General features: G+C 25.1%; 1 long non-coding RNA gene across 1 annotated transcript; it reads right to left on the bottom strand.

Moving 5' to 3' along the window:
• Nucleotides 1-324: 324 nt before the first annotated feature.
• Nucleotides 325-2,002, bottom strand: LOC124156938. The gene is made up of 4 exons (XR_006864455.1): nucleotides 1,915-2,002; nucleotides 1,600-1,795; nucleotides 1,404-1,485; nucleotides 325-1,135 (listed from the first exon to the last, which is right to left on the bottom strand). It is a non-coding gene; the product is annotated as an uncharacterized LOC124156938 (long non-coding RNA).
• Nucleotides 2,003-23,830: the final 21,828 nt, after the last annotated feature.

Genomic DNA, 23,830 nt, shown 5'->3' with positions numbered 1-23,830 from the left:
GCATTCAAAGGAAGGCTTATAACAATAGCATCACAAAGTGGTTGTGAAAACACAACATGCAGGCTTCAGTGTTATCAGCACCAATACTAACTCCTAACATTATAAATCACCAAGTGAACCAGGGATGGCCAACCTATATGACAAATGTAACTGTTGTAAGCCATTTAATTACAAAAATTTAATTATAAATACTGGCAAAATCCGTCAGTACTCGTCAATTACCACGAGTAAATGGTGAATTATATTGGTTATCGATCATTTTCACCAGTAATAGGTGTATGTTTAAAGATAACTGATTATCTGTACAAGTTTTTTTAAAATTAGTTAATTCTTCTGTATTGATCAGTTTTTAGGTTCAATTTAGTACCACCACTAAAAATAGATTTATTAATGATATTAGATTGGCCACCCATGTTCAAAATTTATAATCCTAAGGAATGTGTCGATGCCTAAAGTTATTGATTCTCGATACCGATACCAAGTATAGGAATCAATGGTATTGAGAATCGACACATCCCTAATCGTAATCCTATGAAACAATTACTTGGGGTAGGACTTGTGAACTACATCTATGACCCACTTGTTTTACATTAGAAATTTAAATTAAATGAAACACAGATATACTCATGATACAAATGATAATAGAAAACCACTATTTTATGAAAAATGAAATACATTGAAAACAAATAACCTTTCAATGAAATTGAAATCAAAGTGGAAGCAGAAGCACGACTTGGAAGCACGTTCGAGCATCATATCGAAACCCATAGCTTCGAATGCTCCCACACTTATTTTCAAGTGGATCTGGATTTAAATTCCTTGGGGTAAGGTTCTTAAATCCAATGCTGTGTAAAGTTTGCCAAAGGGCCTTAATATTACTTCCTAGTCCTACCCCAATTAATTAAAGAGGGAGTCCTACTCTCCTTCTGCCCATGAATGAACACTATTGACTGCAGGAGTTTCTGAGCCTCACCCCAAAATTGCACATGCTGAGATGAAGGGGACACTGCACACCGTAATGGCTTCCCAGCAGGTGGCTTCAGGGAATCACCATTTATGCTATCAAAAAGCCTGTCGAAGAAGTATAGGAGCTCAGCTGTCTCCCCGGCTTCGACTCCCAGATCTCCATTTGCAGCTGGAAAAATAGCATGGAAATTGCCATAAAAATAAGGGACATTGTTGTCTATCAAATAGATATGAGGAGAAAAGGTCTTATTTAGAGGCAGAGTTCAATTGCTACTTCATCATTACAATCCTGAATGCATGTGTGTGATAAAAATTTAATTTTATGGATTTTAAGAACATTTTGTAATTTAGCAGGCTTCCCCACTTTTTAACACAAACTAAAAACAAAACAGACTCAATAATAAACATATGTATTCAAATATCTGAATAATACTCACGCAAGAGAGAAGGTGTATATCCCACTGGAGGTGGAAGGGACTTCTTTCATTATAACCTCTCTAGCGGCATCCAATGGGGAATCTAAGAGAAAAGGCAAATGGAAATTTAGCAGGCCTCCCCACTTTTTAAAACAGACTAAAAACCAAACAGACTAAATAATTAACTGATGTATTGAAATCACTGAATAATACTCACGCCAATGCCCGAGTAATATTAAAGTTTTCTTCTTGTGAGAGCTGGGGAGTAGTTTCACTAAATCAAGCCCGATATTAAAAATTGCATTCTTCACTTGATCATGACGACATTTTTGAAAACTGTCTGCCTTTTCGTCAATTCCATATACTCCCGGCAGCCATGTAACTGCTCCAAATCGGATGGCGAATGTGATAGTCTGAAACGGTATAATGAATAATAAAGATTTCAATGACAATATTTTAGGTTCACGCTTAGTGAAAAGTACGGCCGAATTTCAACGAACCTAACATTGAAACAATACACTGGATCACTTACCTTGTTCACAAATATCTGGCCTCCTGAGATGCTCTCCCTGCTTGAATCCGCCGGCGACCGTTAACAACCGTTAACGCCGGTTCCACCAACCTCCTTCTCGGCCTCCCAAATTTGAACTGCCTGTTTGTATCACTGCGCATGCGCGAAATTTCCTTCCAAATTCCAAGAGAGCTCATGTAGTACCCTTCCATACGTGCCTACTGCCCTGGCGCTAGCGTCGCGGGGGCAACTTCGGGAAGGGGAGTGCGCCCTGTATGATTTAAATTGTCGTTGTTGTCATTTAAATTGTTGTCCTTGTCATTTAATTTGTTATCCTTGTCATTTTAATTGTTGTCATTGTCATTTAAATTGTTGTTCTGGTCATTTTAATTGTTGGTATTGTCATTTTAATTGTTGTTCTCGTCATTTAAATTTTTGTTCTTGTCATTTATATTGTTGTTTATGTCATTTAAATTGTTGTTCTTGTCATTTAAATTGTTGTTCTTCTCATTTAAATTGTTGTTGTTGTTATTTAAATTGTTCTTTTTGTCATTAAAAATTGTTGTTCTTTCCATTTAAATTGTTGTTTTTGACATTTAAATTGTTGTTCTTGTCATTTAAATTGTTGTTCTTGTCATTTTAATTGTGTCATTCTCATTTAAATTGTTGTGGTTGTCATTTAAGTTGTTGTTGTTGTCATTAAAAATTATTGTTCTTGTCATTTAAATTGTTGTCGCTGTCACTTTAATTGTTGTCGTTGTCACTGAAATTGTAGTCGTTGTCATTTAAATTGTTGTTGTTGTCATTTAAATATTTTTTTTGTCATTTTAATTGTTGTGTTTTTTATTTAAATGGTTTTTGTTGTCATTTTAAATTGTTGTCATTGTCATTTAAATTGTTGTATTTGTCATTTAAATTGTTGACGTTGTCATTTAAATTGTTGTCGTTGTCATTTAAATTTGTTGTCGTTGTCATTAAAATTGTTGTCGTTGTTATTTAAATTGTTGTGGTTGTCATCAAAAATTGTTGTCGTTGTCATTTAAATAGTTGTTGATGTCATTTAAATTGTTGTCGTTGTCATTTAAATTGTGCGTCGTTGTCATTTAAATTGTTGTCGTTGTCATTTTCATGGTTGTCGTTGTCATTTAAATTGTTGTCGTTGTCATTTAAATTGTTGTTGTCATCTAAATTGTTGTCCCGGTGATTTAAATTGTTGAAGTTGTCATTTAAATTAGCTGTCATTTAAATTGTTGTTTTTGTAATTAAGAATTTTTTTGTTTCATTTAAATTGTAGTGGTTGTCATTTAAATTGTGGTTCTTGTCATTTTAATTGTTGTCCTTGTCATTAAAATTAATGTCCCTGTCATTAAAAATGTTATCGTTGTCATTTAATTTGTTGTCGTTGTCTTTTAAATTTTTGTCGCTTTCATTAAAATTGTTGTCGTTGTCATTTAATTGTTGTCGTTGTCATTTAAATTCTTGTCGTTGTCTTTTAAATTGTTGTCATTGTCATTTAAATTTTATTCGTTGTCAATAAAATTGTTGTCGTTGTCTTTTAAATTGTTGTCGTTGTATTTAAATTGTAGTCGTTGTCATTTAAATTGTATCGTTGTCTTTTAAATTGTGGTTTTTGTCATTTAAATTGTTTTTGTTGTCATTTCAATTGTTGTTTTTGTCATTTAAATTGTTGTTCTTGCCATTTCAATAGATGTCATTGTCATTTAAATTGTTGTTGTTGTCATTTAAATTGTTGTTCTTATGATTTAAATTGATGTGGTTGTCATTAAAATTATTGTTGCTGTCATTTAAATTGTTGTTCTTGTAATTTAAATTTTTTTTGTTTTATTTTAATTGTAATTGTTGTAATTTAAATTGTGGTTCTTGCCATTTTAAATGTTGTCTTTGTCATTAAAATTTTTGTCCCTGTCATTAAAACTGTTGTCGTTGTCATTTAAATTGTTGTTGTTGTCTTATAAATACTTGTCGTTTTCATTAAAATTGTTGTCGTTGTCATTTAATTGTTGTGGTTGTCATTTATATTCTTGTCGTTGTTTTTTAAATTGTTGTCGTTGTCATTTAAATTGTTGTCGTTGTCATTTAAATTGTTGTCGTTGTCTTTTAAATTGTTGTCGTTGTCATTTAAATTGTAGTTTTTGTCATTTAAATTGTTTTTGTTGTCATTTTAATTGTTGTTGTTAAAATTTAAATTGTTTTTGTTGTCATTTAAATTGTTGTTCTTGTCATTTAAATTGTTGTTGTTGTCATTAAAATTGTTGTTGTTGTCATTTAAATTGTTGTAGTTGTCATTTAAATTGTTGTTGTTGTCATTTAAATTGTTGTCGTCGTCATTTAAATTGTTGTTGTTGTCATTTAAATTGTTGTCGTTGTCATTTATATTGTTTTCGGTTCATTTTAATTGTCGTTGTTGTCATTTAAATTGTTGTCCTTGTCATTTAAATTGTTATCCTTGTTATTTAAATTGTTGTCATTGTCATTTAAATTGTTGTTCTGGTCATTTTAATTGTTGTTATTGTCATTTTAATTGTTGGTCTCCTCATTGAAATTGTTGTTCTTGTCATTTAAATTGTTCTTCTTGTCATTTAAATTTTTGTTCTTGTCATTTAAATTGTTGTTTATGTCATTTAAATTGTTGTTCTTGTCATTTAAATTGTTGTTCTTCTCATTTAAATTGTTGTAGTTGTCATTTAAATTGTTCTTTTTGACATTAAAAATTGTTGTTCTTTCCATTTAAATTGTTGTTTTTGACATTTAAATTGTTGTTCTTGTCATTTAAATTGTTGTTCTTGTCATTTTAATTGTTGTTATTCTCATTTAAATTGTTGTCGTTGTCATTTAAGTTGTTGTTGTTGTCATTAAAAATTATTGTTCTTGTCATTTAAATTGTTGTCGCTGTCACTTAAATTGTTGTCGTTGTCACTGAAATTGTAGTCGTTGTCAATTTAATTGTTGTTGTTGTCATTTAAATATTTTTTTTGTCATTTTAATTGTTGTGTTTTTCATTTAAATGGTATTTTTTGTCATTTTAAATTGTTGTCGTTGTCATTTAAATTGTTGTATTTGTCATATAAATTGTTGACGTTGTCATTTAAATTGTTATCGTTGTCATTTAAATTTGTTGTCGTTGTCATTTAAATTGTAGTCGATGTAATTAAATTGTTGTTGTTGTCATTTAAATTGTTGTCGTTGTCATTTAAATTGTTGTCGTTGTTATTTAAATTGTTGTCGTTGTCATCAAAAATAGTTGTCGTTGTCATTTAAATTCTTGTCGTTGTCTTTAAAAATTCTTGTTCTTGTCATTTCAAATGTTGTCGTTGTCATTTAAATTGTTGTCGTTGTCATTTGAATTGTTGTCGTTGTCATTTAAATTGTTGTTGTTGTCATTTAAATTGTTGTCGTTGTCATTTAAATTGTGTGTCGTTGTCATTTTAATTGTTGTCGTTGTCATTTTCATGGTTGTGGTTGTCATTTAAATTGTTGTCGTTGTCATTTAAATTGTTGTTGTCATCTAAATTGTTGTCCTGGTGATTTAAATTGTTGTAGTTGTCATTTAAATTAGCTGTCATTTAAATTGTTGTTCTTGTAATTAAGAATTTTTTTGTTTCATTTAAACTGTAGTTGTTGTCATTTAAATTGTGGTTCTTGTCATTTTAATTGTTGTCCTTGTCATTAAAATTGTTGTCCCTGTCATTAAAATTTGTTATCGTTGTCATTTAAATTGTTGTCATTGTCTTTTAAATTTTTGTCGCTTTCATTAAAATTGTTGTCGTTGTCATTTAATTGTTGTCGTTGTCATTTAAATTCTTGTCGTTGTCTTTTAAATTGTTGTCATTGTCATTTAAATTTGTTTCATTGTCAATAAAATTGTTGTCGTTGTATTTAAATTGTAGTCGTTGTCATTTAAATTGTTGTCGTTGTCTTTAAAATTGTAGTTTTTGTCATTTAAATTGTTTTTGTTGTCATTTAAATTGTTTTTGTTGTCATTTAAATTGTTGTTGTTGTATTTAAATTGTTGTTTTTTTCATTTAAATTGTTGGTCTTGTCATTAAAATTGTTGTTGTTGTCAATATAAATTGTTGTTGTTGTCATTTAAATTGTTGTAGTTGTCATTTGAATTGTTGTTGTTGTCATTTAACTTGTTGTTGTTGTCATTTAAATTGTTCTTTTTGTCATTAAAAATTGTTGTTCTTTCAATTAAAATTGTGTTTGTTGTCAATTAAATTGTTGTTCTGGTCATTTAAATTGTTATTATTGTCATTTTAATTGTTGTTTTCGTCATTAAAAATGTTGTTCTTGTCATTTTAATTGTTGTTTATGTCTTTTAAATTGTTGTTCATGTCATTTAAATTGTTGTTTATGTCATTTAAATTGTTGTTGTTGTCATTTAAATTTTTGTTCTTCTCATTTAAATTGTTGTTGTTGTCATTTAAATTGTTCTTTTTGACATAAAAAATTGTTGTTCTTTCCATTTAAATTGTTGTTGTTGTCATTTAAATTGTTGCTCTTGTCATTTAAACTGTTGTTCTTGTCATTTTAATTGTCGTTCTTCTCATTTAAATTGTTGTTGTTGTCATTTAAGTTGTTGTTGTTGTCATTAAAAATTGTTGTTCTTGTCATTTAAATTGTTGTCATTGTCAGTTAAATTGTTGTCGTTGTCATTTAAATTGTTGTCGTTGTCATTGAAATTGTTGTTGTTGTCATTTAAATTGTTGTTGTTGTCATTAAAATTGTTATACTTGTCATTTAAATTGTTGTGCTTGTCATTTAAATTGTTGTAGTTTCCATTTAAATGGTTGTCGTTGTCAATTAAAGTGTTGTAGTTGTCATTTAAATTGTTGTTGTTGTCATTTAAATTGTTGTTGTTGTCATTTAAATTGTTGTCGTCGTCATTTAAATTGTTGTTGTTGTCATTTAAATTGTTGTCGTTGTCATTTAAATTTTTCGGTTCATTTAAATTGTCGTTGTTGTCATTTAAATTGTTGTCCTTGTCATTTAATTTGTTATCCTTGTCATTTTAATTGTTGTCATTGTCATTTAAATTGTTGTTCTGGTCATTTTAATTGTTGTTATTGTCATTTTTATTGTTGTTCTCGTCATTGAAATTGTTGTTCTTGTCATTTTAATTGTTCTTCTTGTCATTTAAATTTTTGTTCTTGTCATTTATATTGTTGTTTATGTCATTTAAATTGTGGTTCTTGTCATTTAAATTGTTTTTCTTCTCATTTAATTTGTTGTTGTTGTTATTTAAATTGTTCATTTTGTCATTAAAATTGTTGTTCTTTCCATTTAAATTGTTGTTTTTTACATTTAAATTGTTGTTCTTGTCATTTAAATTGTTGTTCTTGTCATTTTAATTGTTGTTATTCTCATTTAAATTGTTGTTGTTGTCATTTAAGTTGTTGTTGTTGTCATTAAAAATTATTGTTCTTGTCATTTAAATTGTTGTCCCTGTCACTTAAATTGTTGTCGTTGTCACTGAAATTGTAGTCGTTGTCATTTAATTTGTTGTTGTTGTCATTTAAATATTTTTTTTGTCATTTTCATTGTTGTGTTTTTTATTTAAATGGTTTTTGTTGTCATTTTAAATTGTTGTCATTGTCATTTAAATTGTTGTATTTGTCATTTAAATTGTTGACGTTGTCATTTAAATTGTTGTCTTTGTCATTTAAATTTGTTGTCGTTGTCATTAAAATTGTTGTCGTTGTTATTTAAATTGTTGTCGTTGTCATCAAAAATTGTTGTCGTTGTCATTTAAATTCTTGTCGTTGTCTTTAAAAATTCTTGTTCTTGTCATTTAAATTGTTGTCGTTGTATTTAAATTGTTGTCGTTGTCCTTTAAATTGTTGTCGTTGTCATTTAAATTGTTGTTGTTGTCATTTAAATTGTTGTCGTTGTCTTTTAAATTGTTGTCATTGTCATTTAAATTTGTTTCATTGTCAATAAAATTGTTGTCGTTGTATTTAAATTGTAGTCGTTGTCATTGAAATTGTTGTCGTTGTCTTTAAAATTGTAGTTTTTGTCATTTAAATTGTTTTTGTTGTCATTTAAATTGTTTTTGTTGTCATTTAAATTGTTGTTGTTGTATTTAAATTGTTGTTTTTTTCATTTAAATTGTTGGTCTTGTCATTAAAATTGTTGTTGTTGTCAATATAAATTGTTGTTGTTGTCATTTAAATTGTTGTAGTTGTCATTTGAATTGTTGTTGTTGTCATTTAACTTGTTGTTGTTGTCATTTAAATTGTTCTTTTTGTCATTAAAAATTGTTGTTCTTTCAATTAAAATTGTGTTTGTTGTCAATTAAATTGTTGTTCTGGTCATTTAAATTGTTATTATTGTCATTTTAATTGTTGTTTTCGTCATTAAAAATGTTGTTCTTGTCATTTTAATTGTTGTTTATGTCTTTTAAATTGTTGTTCATGTCATTTAAATTGTTGTTTATGTCATTTAAATTGTTGTTGTTGTCATTTAAATTTTTGTTCTTCTCATTTAAATTGTTGTTGTTGTCATTTAAATTGTTCTTTTTGACATAAAAAATTGTTGTTCTTTCCATTTAAATTGTTGTTGTTGTCATTTAAATTGTTGCTCTTGTCATTTAAACTGTTGTTCTTGTCATTTTAATTGTCGTTCTTCTCATTTAAATTGTTGTTGTTGTCATTTAAGTTGTTGTTGTTGTCATTAAAAATTGTTGTTCTTGTCATTTAAATTGTTGTCATTGTCAGTTAAATTGTTGTCGTTGTCATTTAAATTGTTGTCGTTGTCATTGAAATTGTTGTTGTTGTCATTTAAATTGTTGTTGTTGTCATTAAAATTGTTATACTTGTCATTTAAATTGTTGTGCTTGTCATTTAAATTGTTGTAGTTTCCATTTAAATGGTTGTCGTTGTCAATTAAAGTGTTGTAGTTGTCATTTAAATTGTTGTTGTTGTCATTTAAATTGTTGTTGTTGTCATTTAAATTGTTGTCGTCGTCATTTAAATTGTTGTTGTTGTCATTTAAATTGTTGTCGTTGTCATTTAAATTTTTCGGTTCATTTAAATTGTCGTTGTTGTCATTTAAATTGTTGTCCTTGTCATTTAATTTGTTATCCTTGTCATTTTAATTGTTGTCATTGTCATTTAAATTGTTGTTCTGGTCATTTTAATTGTTGTTATTGTCATTTTTATTGTTGTTCTCGTCATTGAAATTGTTGTTCTTGTCATTTTAATTGTTCTTCTTGTCATTTAAATTTTTGTTCTTGTGATTTATATTGTTGTTTATGTCATTTAAATTGTGGTTCTTGTCATTTAAATTGTTTTTCTTCTCATTTAATTTGTTGTTGTTGTTATTTAAATTGTTCATTTTGTCATTAAAATTGTTGTTCTTTCCATTTAAATTGTTGTTTTTTACATTTAAATTGTTGTTCTTGTCATTTAAATTGTTGTTCTTGTCATTTTAATTGTTGTTATTCTCATTTAAATTGTTGTTGTTGTCATTTAAGTTGTTGTTGTTGTCATTAAAAATTATTGTTCTTGTCATTTAAATTGTTGTCCCTGTCACTTAAATTGTTGTCGTTGTCACTGAAATTGTAGTCGTTGTCATTTAATTTGTTGTTGTTGTCATTTAAATATTTTTTTTGTCATTTTCATTGTTGTGTTTTTTATTTAAATGGTTTTTGTTGTCATTTTAAATTGTTGTCATTGTCATTTAAATTGTTGTATTTGTCATTTAAATTGTTGACGTTGTCATTTAAATTGTTGTCTTTGTCATTTAAATTTGTTGTCGTTGTCATTAAAATTGTTGTCGTTGTTATTTAAATTGTTGTCGTTGTCATCAAAAATTGTTGTCGTTGTCATTTAAATTCTTGTCGTTGTCTTTAAAAATTCTTGTTCTTGTCATTTAAATTGTTGTCGTTGTATTTAAATTGTTGTCGTTGTCCTTTAAATTGTTGTCGTTGTCATTTAAATTGTTGTTGTTGTCATTTAAATTGTTGTCGTTGTCATTTAAATTGTGTGTCGTTGTCATTTAAATTGTTGTCGTTGTCATTTTCATGGTTGTCGTTGTCATTTAAATTGTTGTCGTTGTCATTTATATTGTTGTTGTCATCTAAATTGTTGTCCTGGTGATTTAAATTGTTGTAGTTGTCATTTAAATTAGCTGTCATTTAAATTGTTGTTCTTGTAATTAAGAATTTTTTTGTTTCATTTAAAATGTAGTTGTTGTCATTTAAATTGTGGTTCTTGTCATTTTAATTGTTGTCCTTGTCATTAAAATTGTTGTCCCTGTCATTGAAAATTGTAATCGTTGTCATTTAAAATGTTGTCGTTGTTTTTTAAATTTTTGTCGCTTTTATTAAAATTGTTGTCGTTGTCATTTAAATTGTTGTTGTTGTCATTTGAATTGTTGTCGTTGTCATTTAAATTTGTTTTTGTTGTCATTTAAATTATTTTCGTTGTCATTTAAATTGTTGTCGTTGTCATTTAAATTCTTGTCGTTGTCATTTAAATTGTTGTCGTTGTCATTAAAAATTCTTGTTCTTGTCATTTAAATTGTTGTTCTTGTCATTTAAATTGTTGTCATTTTCATTTAAATTCTTGTCGTTGTCATTTAAATTGTTGTCGTTGTCATTAAAAATTCTTGTTCTTGTCATTTAAATTGTTGTTCTTGTCATTTAAATTGTTGTCATTTTCATTTAAATTGTTGTTGTTGTCATTTAAATTGTTGTTGTTGTCATTTAAATTGTTGTTCTTGTCATTTAAATTGTTGTCGTTGTCATTTAAATAGTTGTCGTTTTCATTTAAATTGTTGTCGTTGTCATTATCATTTATATTGTTGTCGTTGTCATTTAAATTGTTGTCGTTGTCATTTAAATTGTGGTCATTGTCTTTTAAATTGTTGTCGTTGTCATTTAAATTGTTGTCGTTGTCATTTAAATTGTTTTCGTTGTCATTTAAATTGTTGTCGTTGTCATTTAAATTGTTGTCGTTGTCATTTGAATTGTTGTCGTTGTCATTTAAACTGTTGTCGTTGTCATTTAAATTTTGGTCGTTGTCATTTAAATTGTTGTCGTTGTCACTGAAATTGTTGTTGTTGTCATTTAAATTGTTGTTGTTGTCATTTAAATTGTTATACTTCTCATTTAAATTGTTGTGTTTGTCATTTAAATTGTTGTAGTTGTCATTTAAATTGTTGTCGTTGTCAATTAAATTGTTGTCTTTGTCATTTAAATTGTTGTCGTTGTCATTTTAATTGTTGTCGTTGTCATTTAAATTTGTTGTCGTTGTCATTTTAATTATTGTCGTTGTCATTTAAATTGTTGTCGTTGTCATTTAAATTCTGGTCGTTGTCATTTAAATTGTTGTTCTTGTAATTTAAATTGTTTTTTGTTTTATTTTAATTGTAATTGTTGTAATTTAAATTGTGGTTCTTGCCATTTTAATTGTTGTCTTTGTCATTAAAATTGTTGTCCCTGTCATTAAAATTATTGTCGTTGTCATTTAAATTGTTGTCGTTGTCATTTAAATTCTTGTCGTTGTCATTTAAATTGCTGTCGTTGTCATTAAAAATTCTTGTTCTTGTCATTTAAATTGTTGTTCATGTCATTTAAATTGTTGTCATTTTCATTTAAATTGTTGTCGTCGTCATTTAAATTGTTGTCGTTGTCTTTTAAATTGTTGTTCTTGTCATTTAAAATGTTGTTGTTGTCATTTAAATTGTTTCGTTGTCATTTAAATTGCTATCGTTGTCATTTTCATGATTGTCTTTGTCATAAAAATTGTTGTCGTTGTCATTTAAATGGTTGTTGTTGTAAATTAAATTGTTGTCTTTGTCATTTAAATTGTTATCGTTGTCATTTAAATTGTTGTAGTTGTCATTTAAATTGTTGTTGTTGTCATTTAAATTGTTGTCGTTGTCATATAAATTGTTGTCGTTGTCATATAAATTGTTGTCGATGTCATTTAAATTCTTGTCGTTGTCATTTAAATTGCTGTCGTTGTCATTAAAAATTCTTGTTCTTGTCATTTAAATTGTTGTTCATGTCATTTAAATTGTTGTCATTTTCATTTAAATTGTTGTCGTTGTCATTTTAATTGTTGTCGTTGTCATTTAAATTGTTGTTCTTGTCATTTAAATTGTTGTTGTTGTCATTAAAATTGTTGTCGTTGTCATTTAAATTGCTGTCGTTGTCATTTTCATGATTGTCTTTGTCATAAAAATTGTTGTCGTTGTCATTTAAATGGTTGTTGTTGTAAATTAAATTGTTGTCTTTGTCATTTAAATTGTTGTCGTTGTCATTTAAATTGTTGTCGTTGTCATTTAAATTTTTGTCGTTGTCATTTAAATTGTTGGCGTTGTCATATAAATTGTTGTCGTTGTCATATAAATTGTTGTCAATGTCATTTATATTGTTGTCGTTGTCATTTAAACTGTTGTCGTTGTCATTTAAATTGTTGTTTTTGTCATTTAAATTGTTGTTCTTGTCATTTCAATAGATGTCATTGTCATTTAAATTGTTGTTGTTGTCATTTAAATAGTTGTTCTTATGATTTAAATTGTTGTGGTTGTCATTTAAATTATTGTTGCTGTCATTTAAATTTTTGTTCTTGTAATTTAAATTGTTTTTTGTTTTATTTTAATTGTAATTGTTGTAATTTAAATTGTGGTTCTTGCCATTTCAATTGTTGTCTTTGTCATTAAAATTGTTGTCCCTGTCATTAAAATTGTTGTCGTTGTCATATTAATTGTTGTCGTTGTCTTATAAATACTTGTCGTTTTCATTAAAATTGTTGTCGTTGTCATTTAATTTTTTTGGTTGTCATTAAATTCTTGTCGTTGTTTTTTAAATTGTTGTCGTTGTCATTTAAATTGTTGTCGTTGTCATTTAAATTGTTGTCGTAGTCTTTTAAATTGTTGTCGTCATTTAAATTGTTGTCGTTGTCATTTAAATTGTAGTTTTTGTCATTTAATTGTTTTTGTTGTCATTTTAATTGTTGTTGTTAAAATTTAAATTGTTGTTGTTGTCATTTAAATTGTTGTTGTTGTCATTTACATTGTTGTTCTTGTCATTTAAATTGTTGTTGTTGTCATTTAAATTGTTGTTGTTGTCATTTAAATTGTTGTAGTTGTCATTTAAATTGTTGTTGTTGTCATTTAAATTGTTGTTGTTGTCATTTAAATTTTTGTCGTTGTCATTTAAATTGTTGTTGTTGTCATTTAAATTGTTGTCGTTGTCATTTAAATTGTTTTCGGTTCATTTAAATTGTCGTTGTTGTCATTTAAATTGTTGTCCTTGTCATTTAAATTGTTATCCTTGTCATTTAAATTGTTGTCATTGTCATTTGAATTGTTGTTCTGGTCATTTTAATTGTTGTTATTGTCACTTTAATTGTTGTTCTCGTCATTGAAATTGTTGTTCTTGTCATTTTTATTGTTCTTCTTGTCATTTAAATTTTTGTTCTTGTCATTTAAATTTTTGTTTATGTCATTTAAATTGTTGTTCTTGTCATTTAAATTGTTGTTCTTCTCATTTAAATTGTTGTTGTGGTCATTTAAATTGTTCTTTTTGTCATTAAAAATTGTTGTTCTTTCCATTTAAATTGTTGTTTTTACATTTAAATGTAGTTCTTGTCATTTAAATTGTTGTTCTTGTCATTTTAATTGTAATAATTCTCATTTAAATTGTTGTTGTAGTCATTTAAGTTGTTGTTGTTGTCATTAAAAATTATTGTTCTTGTCATTTAAATTGTTGTCGCTGTCACTTAAATTGTTGTCGTTGTCACTGAAATTGTAGTCGTTGTCATTTAAATTGTTGTTGTTGTCATTTAAATATTTTTTTGTCATTTTAATTGTTGTGTTTTTCATTTAAATGGTTTTTGTTGTCATTTTAAATTGTTGTCGTTGTCATTTAAACAGTTGTATTTGTCATTTTAATTGTTGACGTTGTCATTTAAATTGTTGTCGTTGTCATTTAAATTTGTTGACGTTGTCATTTAAATTGTAGTCGTTGTAATTAAATTGTTTTGTTGTCATTTAAATTGTTGTCGTTGTCATTTAAATTGTTGTCGTTGTTATTTATTTTTTGTCGTTGTCATCAAAAATTGTTGTCGTTGTCATTTAAATTCTTGTCGTTGTCTTTAAAAATTCTAATTCTTGTCATTAAAATTGTTGTCGTTGTCATTTAAATTGTTGTCGTTGTCATTTAAATTGTTGTCGTTTTCATTTAAATTGTTGTTGATGTCATTTAAATTGTTGTCGTTGTCATTTAAATTGTGTACCGTTGTCATTTAAATTGATGTCGTTGTCATTTTCATGGTTGTCGTGGTCATTTAAATTGTTGTCGTTGTCATTTAAATTGTTGTTGTCATCTAAATTGTTGTCCCGGTGATTTAAATTGTTTTAGTTGTCATTTAATTTAGCCGTCATTTAAATTGTTGTTCTTGTAATTAAGAATTTTTTTGTTTCATTTAAATTGTAGTTATTGTCATTTAAATTGTGGTTCTTGTCATTTTAATTGTTGTCCTTGTCATTTAAATTGTTGTCCCTGTCATTAAAAATGTTATCGTTGTCATTTAAATTGTTGTCGTTGTCTTATAAATTCTTGTCGTATTCATTAAAATTGTTGTCGTTGTCATTTAATTGTTGTGGTTGTCATTTAAATTCTTGTCGTTTTTTTTAAATTGTTGTCGTTGTCATTTAAATTGTTGTCGTTGTCATTTAAATTGTTGTCGTTGTCTTTTAAATTGTTGTCGTTGTCTTATAAATTCTTGTCGTTTTCATTAAAATTGTTGTCGTTGTCATTTAATTGTTGTGGTTGTCATTTAAATTCTTGTCGTTGTTTTTTAAATTGTTGTCGTTGTCATTTAAATTGTTATCGTTGTCATTTAAATTGTTGTCGTTGTCTTTTAAATTGTTGTCGTCATTTAAATTGTTGTCGTCATTTAAATTGTAGTTTTTGTCATTTAAATTGTTTTTGTTGTCATTTTAATTGTTGTCGTTGTCTTTTAAATTGTTGTCGTTGTCTTATAAATTCTTGTCGTTTTCATTAAAATTGTTGTCGTTGTCATTTAATTGTTGTGGTTGTCATTTAAATTCTTGTCGTTGTTTTTTAAATTGTTGTCCTTGTCATTTAAATTGTTATCCTTGTCATTTAAATTGTTGTCATTGTCATTTAAATTGTTGTTCTGGTCATTTTAATTGTTGTTATTGTCATTTTAATTGTTGTTCTCGTCATTGAAATTGTTGTTCTTGTCATTTAAATTGTTCTTCTTGTCATTTAAATTTTTGTTCTTGTCATTTAAATTGTTGTTTATGTCATTAAAATTGTTGTTCTTGTCATTTAAATTGTTGTTCTTCTCATTTAAATTGTTGTTATTCTCATTTAAATTGATGTTGTTGTCATTTAAGTTGTTGTTTTTGTCATTAAAAATTATTGTAATTGTCATTTAAATTGTTGTCGCTGTCACTTAAATTGTAGTCGTTGTCATTTAAATTGTTGTTGTTTTCATTTAAATATTTTTTTTGTCATTTTAATTGTTGTGTTTTTCATTTAAATGGTATTTGTTGTCATTTTAAATTGTTGTCGTTATCATTTAAATTGTTGTATTTGTCATTTAAATTGTTGACGTTGTCATTTAAATTGTTGTCGTTGTCATTTAAATTTGTTGTCGTTGTCATTTAAATTGTAGTCGTTGTAATTAAATTGTTGTTGTTGTCATTTAAATTGTTGTCGTTGTCATTTAAATTGTTGTCGTTGTTATTTAAATTGTTGTCGTTGTCATCAAAAATAATTGTCGTTGTCATTTAAATTCTTGTCGTTTTCTTTAAAAATTCTTGTTCTTGTCATTTCAATTGTTGTCGTTGTCATTTAAATTGTTGTCGTTGTCATTTAAATTGTTGTCGTTGTCATTTAAATTGTTGTTTTTGTCATTTAAATTGTTGTCGTTGTCATTTAAATTGTGTGTCGTTGTCATTTAAATTGTTGTCGTTGTCATTTTCATGGTTGTCGTTGTCATTTAAATTGTTGTCGTTGTCATTTAAATTGTTGTCGTTGTCATTTAAATTGTTGTCCTTGTCATTTAAATTGTTGTTTTTGTCATTTAAATTGTTGTCGTTGTCATTTAAATTGTGTGTCGTTGTCATTTAAATTATTGTCCTTGTCATTTTCATGGTTGTCGTTGTCATTTAAATTGTTGTCGTTGTCATTTAAATTGTTGTTGTCATCTAAATTGTTGTCCTTTTATTAAAATTTATTATCGTTGTCATTTAAATTGTTGTCGTTGTCTTTTAAATTTTTGTCGCTTTCATTAAAATTGTTGTCGTTGTCATTTTTTTGTTGTCGTTGTATTTAAATTCTTGTCGTTGTCTTTTAAATTGTTGTCATTGTCATTTAAATTTGTTTCGTTGTCAATAAAATTGTTGTCGTTGTCTTTTAAATTGTTGTCGTTGTATTTAAATTGTAGTCGTTGTCATTTAAATTGTTGTCGTTGTCATTTAAATTGTTTTTGTTGTCATTTAAATTGTTGTTGTTGTATTTAAATTGTTGTTTTTTTTCATTTAAATTGTTGGTCTTGTCATTAAAATTGTTGTTGTTGTCATTTAAATTTTTGTTGTTGTCATTTAAAATTGTTGTAGTTGTCATTTGAATTGTTGTTGTTGTCATTTAACTTGTTGTTGTTGTCATTTAAATTGTTCTTTTTGTCATTAATAAAAATTGTTGTTCTTTCAATTTAAATTGTGTTTGTTGTCATTTAAATTTTTGTTCTGGTCATTTAAATTGTTGTTATTGTCATTTTAATTGTTGTTTTCGTCATTTAAAATGTTGTTCTTGTCATTTTAATTGTTGTTTATGTCTTTTAAATTGTTGTTCATGTCATTTAAATTGTTGTTTATGTCATTTAAATTTTTGTTGTTGTCATTTAAATTTTTGTTCTTCTCATTAAAATTGTTGTTGTTGTCAATTAAATTGTTCTTTTTGACATAAAAAATTGTTGTTCTTTCTATTTAAATTGTTGTTGTCATTTAAATTGTTGCTCATGCATTTAAATTGTTGTTCTTGTCATTTTAATTGTCGTTCTTCTCATTTAAATTGTTGTTGTTGTCATTTAAGTTGTTGTTTTTGTCATTTAAGTTGTTGTTGTTGTCATTAAAAATTGTTGTTCTTGTCATTTAAATTTGTTTCGTTGTCAGTTTAATTGTTGTCGTTGTCATTTAAATTGTTGTCGTTGTCATTGAAATTGTTGTTGTTGTCATTTAAATTGTTGTTGTTGTCATTTAAATTGTTATACTTGTAATTTAAATTGTTGTGCTTGTCATTTAAATTGTTGTAGTTTCCATTTAAATTGTTGTCGTTGTCAATTAAATTGTTGTAGTTGTCATTTAAATTGTTGTTGTTGTCATTTAAATTGTTGTTCTGGTCATTTTAATTGTTGGTATTGTCATTTTAATTGTCTTTTTCGTCATTTTAAATGTTGTTCTTGTCATTTTTATTGTTGTTTATGTCCTTTAAATTGTTGTTCATGTCATTTAAATTGTTGTTTATGTCATTTAAATTGTTGTTGTTGTCATTTAAATTTTTGTTCTTCTCATTTAAATTGTTGTTGTTGTCATTTAAATTGTTGTTGTTGTCATTTAAATTGTTGTCGTTGTCATTTAAATTGTTGTTGTTGTCATTTAAATTGTTGTCCTTGTCATTTAAATTGTTTTCGGTTCATTTAAATTGTCGTTGTTGTCATTTAAATTGTTGTCCTTGTCATTTAATTTGTTATCCTTGTCATTTAAATTGTTGTCTCATTAAAATCAAATATTGATAAAACGAAATATGGAAAAAAGGAAATATTGAAAAATGGAAATATTGAGAAAGGAAATATTGACAAAAGGAAATATTGAAAAAAGAAAATATTGAAAAAAGGAAATATTGAAAAAAGTATATATTGACAAAAGAAAATATTGAAAAGAGGGAATATTGAAAAAAGGAAATATTGAGAAGAGAAAATATTGAAATAAGAGAATATAAAAAAAAAAAATATTGAAAAATAAAATATTAACAAAAGGAAATATTGAAAAAAGGAAATATTGAAAAAAGGAAATATTTAAAAAAGGAAATATTGAAAGAAGAAAATATTGAAAAAAGAAAGTATTGAAAGAAGGATGTATGGAAAAAAAGGAAATATTGAAAAAAGGAAACATTCTGAAAGGAAATATTGGCAAAAGGGAATTTTGAAAAAAGGAAATATTGAAAAAAGGAAATATTGAGATAGGAAATACTGACAACAAGATGTATGGAGAAAAGGAAGTATTGAAAAAAGTATATTGAAAAAAGGAAATATTGAAAAAAGGAAATATAAAAAAAGGAAATATTGACAAAAGGAAATATTGAAAAAAGAAAATATTGAAAACAGAAAATATTGAAAAAAAGGAAATATGGAAAAAAAGGAAATATTGATAAAAGGAAATATTGAGAAAGGAAATATTGACAAAAGGAAATTTTGAAAAAAAGGAATATTGAAAAAAGGAAATATTGAGAAAGTAAATATTGACAAAAAGATGTATCGAAAAAAGGAAGTATTGAAAAAAGGATATTGAAAAAAGGAAATATTGAAAAAAGGAAATATTGAAAAAACGAAATATGGAAAAAAGGTATATTGAAAAAAGGAAATAATGAGAAAGGAAATATTGACAAAAGGAAATATAAAAAAAGGAAATATTGAGTTAGGAAATATTGAGAAGAGGTAATATTGAAAAAAGGAAATATTTAAAAAAGGGAAATATTGAATAATGATATATTAACAAAAAGAAATATTGAAAAAGTAAATATTGAAAAAAGGAAATATTGAAAAAAGAAAATTTTGAAAAAAGGAAGTATTTAAAGAATAATATATGGAAAAAAGGAAATATTGAAAAAAGGAAACATTCTGAAAGGAAATATTGACAAAAGGATATTTTGAAAAAAGGAAGTATTAGAAAAAGGAAATATTGAGATAGGAAATATTGACAAAAAGATGTATGGAGAAAAGGAAGTATTGAAAAAAGGATATTGATAACAGGAAATATTGAAAAAATAAAATATTGAAAGGAGAAAATATTGAAAAATGGAAATTATTGAAAAAAGGAAATATTGAGAAAGGAAATATTGACAAAAGGAAATTTTGAAAAAAAGAAATATTAAAAAAAGGAAATATTGAGAAAGGACATATTGACAAAAAGATGTATAGAAAAAAGGAAATATTGAAATAAGGATATTGAAAAAAGGATATATTGAGAAAAGGAAATATTGAAAAAACGAAATATGGAAAAAAGGAAATATTGAAAAAAAGATATATTGAAAAAAGGAAATATTGAAAAAAGGAAATATTGAGAAAGGAAATATTGAAAAAAGGAAATATTGAAAAAAGGAAATATTGAAAAAAGGAAATATTGAAAAAAGGAAATATTGAGAAGAGAAAATATTGAAAAAAGAAAATTTTTAAAAAAGGAAATATTGAAAAAGGAAATATTAACAAAAGGAAATATTGAAAAAGGAAATATTGAAAAAAGGAAATATTGAAAAAACGAAATATTGAGAAGAGGAAATATTGAAAGAAGAAAAAATTTAAAAAAGGAATATATATATGGAAAAAAGAAATATTGACAAAAGGAAATATTGAAAAAAGGAAATTTTGAAAAAAAAATATTGAAAAAAGGAAATATTGAGAAAGGAAATATTGACAAAAAGATGTTTGGTAAAAAGAAAGTATTGAAAAAAGGATATTGAAAAAAGGAAATATTGAAAAAACGAAATATGGAAAAAAGGTATATTGAAAAAAGGAAAAAATGAGAAAGGAAATATTGACAAAAGGAAATATAAAAAAAGGAAATATTGAGTTAGGAAATATTGAGAAGGGGAAATATTGAAAAAAGGAAATATTTAAAAAAGGGAAATATTGAATAATGAAATATTAACAAAAAGAAATATTGAAAAAGTAAATATTGAAAAAAGGAAATATTGAAAAAAGAAAATTTTGAAAAAAGGAAGTATTTAAAGAATAATATATGGAAAAAAGGAAATATTGAAAAAAGGAAACATTCTTAAAGGAAATATTGACAAAAGGATATTTTGAAAAAAGGAAGTATTAGAAAAAGGAAATATTGAGATAGGAAATATTGACAAAAAGATGTATGGAGAAAAGGAAGTATTGAAAAAAGGATATTGATAACAGGAAATATTGAAAAAATAAAATATTGAAAGGAGAAAATATTGAAAAAAGGAAATATGGAAAAAAAGGAAATATTGAAAAAAGGAAATATTGAGAAAGGAAATATTGACAAAAGGAAATTTTGAAAAAAAGAAATATTAAAAAAAGGAAATATTGAGAAAGGAAATATTGAAAAAAAGATATATTGAGATAGAAAATATTGACAAAATGAAATATTGAAAAAAGGAAATATTGAAAAAAGGAAATATTGAGAAAGGAAATATTGAAAAAAGGAAATATTGAAAAAAGGAAATATTGAAAAAAGGAAATATTGAAAAAAGGAAATATTGAGAAGAGAAAATATTGAAAAAAGAAAATTTTTAAAAAAGGAAATATTGAAGAAGGAAATATTGACAAAAGGAAATATTGAAAAAAGGAAATATTGAAAAAAGGAAATATTAAAAAAATGAAATATTGAGAAGAGGAAATATTGAAAGAAGATGAAATTTAAAAAACGAATATATATATTGAAAAAGGAAATATTGAGAAAAGGAAATATTGAAAAAAGGAAATTTTGAAAAAAAAATATTGAAAAAAGGAAATATTGAGAAAGGAAATATTGACAAAAAGATGTATGGTAAAAAGAAAGTATTGAAAAAAGGATATTGAAAAAAGGAAATATTAAAAAAACGAAATATGGAAAGAAGGAAATATTAAAAAAGAAAATATTGAGAAAGGAAATATTGACAAAAGGAAATATTGAAAAAAGGAAAAATTGAAAAAAGGAAATATTGACAAAAGAAAATATTGAAAAGAAAAAATATTGAAAAAAGGAAATACTGAAAAAAGAAAATATTGAAAAAAAGAAATATTGAAAAAAGGAAATATTGGAAAAAGAAAATATTGAAAACAGGAAGTGTTGAAAGAAGGATATATGGAAAAAAAGGAAATATTGAAAAAAGGATTCATTCTGAAAGGAAATATTGACAAAAGGGATTTTTGAAAAAAGGAAATATTGAAAAATGAAATATTGAGATAGGAAATATTGAAAACAAGATGTATGGAGAAAAGGAAGTAATGAAAAAAGGATATTGAAAAAAGGAAATATTGAAAAAGAAAATATGGAAAAGAGAAAATATTGAAAAAAGGAAATATGGAAATAGAGGAAATATTGAAAAAAGGAAATATTGAGAAAGGAAATATTTAGCAAGGAAATATTGACAAAAAGATGTATGGAAAAATGGAAATATTGAAAAAAGGATATTGAAAAAAGAAAATATTGAAAAAAGAAAATATTGAAAAAAAGAAATATGGAAATAAGGAAATATTAAAAAAAGGAAATATTGACAAAAGGAAATATTGAAAACAGGAAATATTGAAAAAAGGAAATATTGAGAAGAGGAAATATTGAAAAAAGTAAATATTTAAAAAAGGAAATAATGGAAAAAGGAGATATTGAAAAAAAAGAATATTTAGAAGATAAACTATTGAAAAAAGAAAATATTAACAAAAGGAAATATTAAAAATAAAAATATTGAATAAAGGAAATATTGAAAAAAGAAATATTGAAAAAAGAAATATTGAAAAAAGAAAATATTGAAAAAAGGATGTATTGAAATAATAATATATGAAAAAAAGGAAATTTTGAAAAAAGGAAACATTCTGAAAGGAAATATTGACAAAAGGATATTTTGACAAGAGGAAATATTGAAAAAAGAAAATATTAAAAAAAGGAAATATTGAAAAAAGGAAATATTGAGAAAGGAAATATTGACAAAAGGAAATTTTGAAAAAAAGAAATATTGAAAAAAGGAAATATTGAGAAAGGAAATATTGACAAAAAGATGTAGAGAAAAAAGGAAGTATTAAAATAAGGATATTGAAAAAAGGAAATATTGAGAAAGGAAATATTGACAAAAGGAAATATTGAAAAAAGGAAATATTGAAAAAGGAAATATTGACAAAATGAAATATTGAAAAAAGGAAATATTGAAAAAAGGAAATATTGAGAAAGGAAATATTGAAAAAAGGAAATATTGAAAAAAGGAAATATTGAAAAAAGGAAATATTGAAAAAAGGAAATATTGAGAAGAGAAAATATTGAAAAAAGAAAATTTTTAAAAAAGGAAATATTGAAAAAGGTAATATTTACAACAGGAAATAATGAAAAAAGAAAATATTGAAAAAAGGAAATATTGAAAAAACGAAATATTAAGAAGAGGAAATATTGAAAGAAGAAAAAATTTAAAAAAGGAATTTATATATTGAAAAAGGAAATATTGACAAAAGGAAATATTGAAAAAAGGAATTTTTGAAAAAAAAAATTTTGAAAAAAGGAAATATTGAGAAAGGAAATATTGACAAAAAGATGTATGGTAAAAAGAATATTGAAAAAAGGATATTGAAAAAAGGAAATATTAAAAAAAGGAAATATTAAAAAAACGAAATATGGAAAGAAGGAAATATTCAAAAAGAAAATATTGAGAAAGGAAATATTGACAAAAGGAAATATTGAAAAAAGGAAGAATTGAAAAAAGGAAATATTGAAAAAAGGAAATATTGAAAAAACGAAATATTGAGAAGAGGAAATATTGAAAGAAGAAAAAATTTAAAAAAGGAATATATATATTGAAAAAGGAAATATTGACAAAAGGAAATTGAAAAAAGGAAATTTTGAAAAAAAAAATATTGAAAAAAGGAAATATTGAGAAAGGAAATATTGACAAAAAGATTTATGGTAAAAAGAAAGTATTGAAAAAAGGATATTGAAAAAAGAAAATATTAAAAAAAGGAAATATTGAAAAAAGGAAATATTGAGTAAGGAAATATTGACAGAAGGAAATTTTGAAAAAAAGAAATATTGAAAAAAGGAAATATTGAGAAAGGAAATATTGACAAAAAGATGTAGAGAAAAAAGGAAGTATTAAAATAAGGATATTGAAAAAAGGAAATATTGAGAAAGGAAATATTGACAAAAGGAAATATTGAAAAAAGGAAATATTGAAAAAGGAAATATTGACAAAATGAAATATTGAAAAAAGGAAATATTGAAAAAAGGAAATATTGAGAAAGGAAATATTGAAAAAAGGAAATATTGAAAAAAGGAAATATTGAAAAAAGGAAATATTGAAAAAAGGAAATATTGAGAAGAGAAAATATTGAAAAAAGAAAATTTTTAAAAAAGGAAATATTGAAAAAGGTAATATTTACAACAGGAAATAATGAAAAAAGAAAATATTGAAAAAAGGAAATATTGAAAAAACGAAATATTGAGAAGAGGAAATATTGAAAGAAGAAAAAATTTAAAAAAGGAATTTATATATTGAAAAAGGAAATATTGACAAAAGGAAATATTGAAAAAAGGAAATTTTGAAAAAAAAAATATTGAAAAAAGGAAATATTGAGAAAGGAAATATTGACAAAAAGATGTATGGTAAAAAGAATATTGAAAAAAGGATATTGAAAAAAGGAAATATTAAAAAAAGGAAATATTAAAAAAACGAAATATGGAAAGAAGGAAATATTCAAAAAGAAAATATTGAGAAAGGAAATATTGACAAAAGGAAATATTGAAAAAAGGAAGAATTGAAAAAAGGAAATATTGAAAAAAGGAAATATTGAAAAAAAGAAATATTGAGAAGAGGAAATATTGAAAGAAGAAAAAATTTAAAAAAGGAATATATAAATTAAAAAAGGAAATATTGACAAAAGGAAATTGAAAAAAGGAAATTTTGAAAAAAAAAATATTGAAAAAAGGAAATATTGAGAAAGGA

The sequence above is a fragment of the Ischnura elegans genome, chromosome 1 (assembly GCF_921293095.1).
Source record: "Ischnura elegans chromosome 1, ioIscEleg1.1, whole genome shotgun sequence".
Lineage (NCBI taxonomy): Eukaryota > Metazoa > Arthropoda > Insecta > Odonata > Coenagrionidae > Ischnura > Ischnura elegans.
Note: the sequence above shows the minus strand (reverse complement) of the source record. Positions and strands in the feature narration are given on the sequence as shown.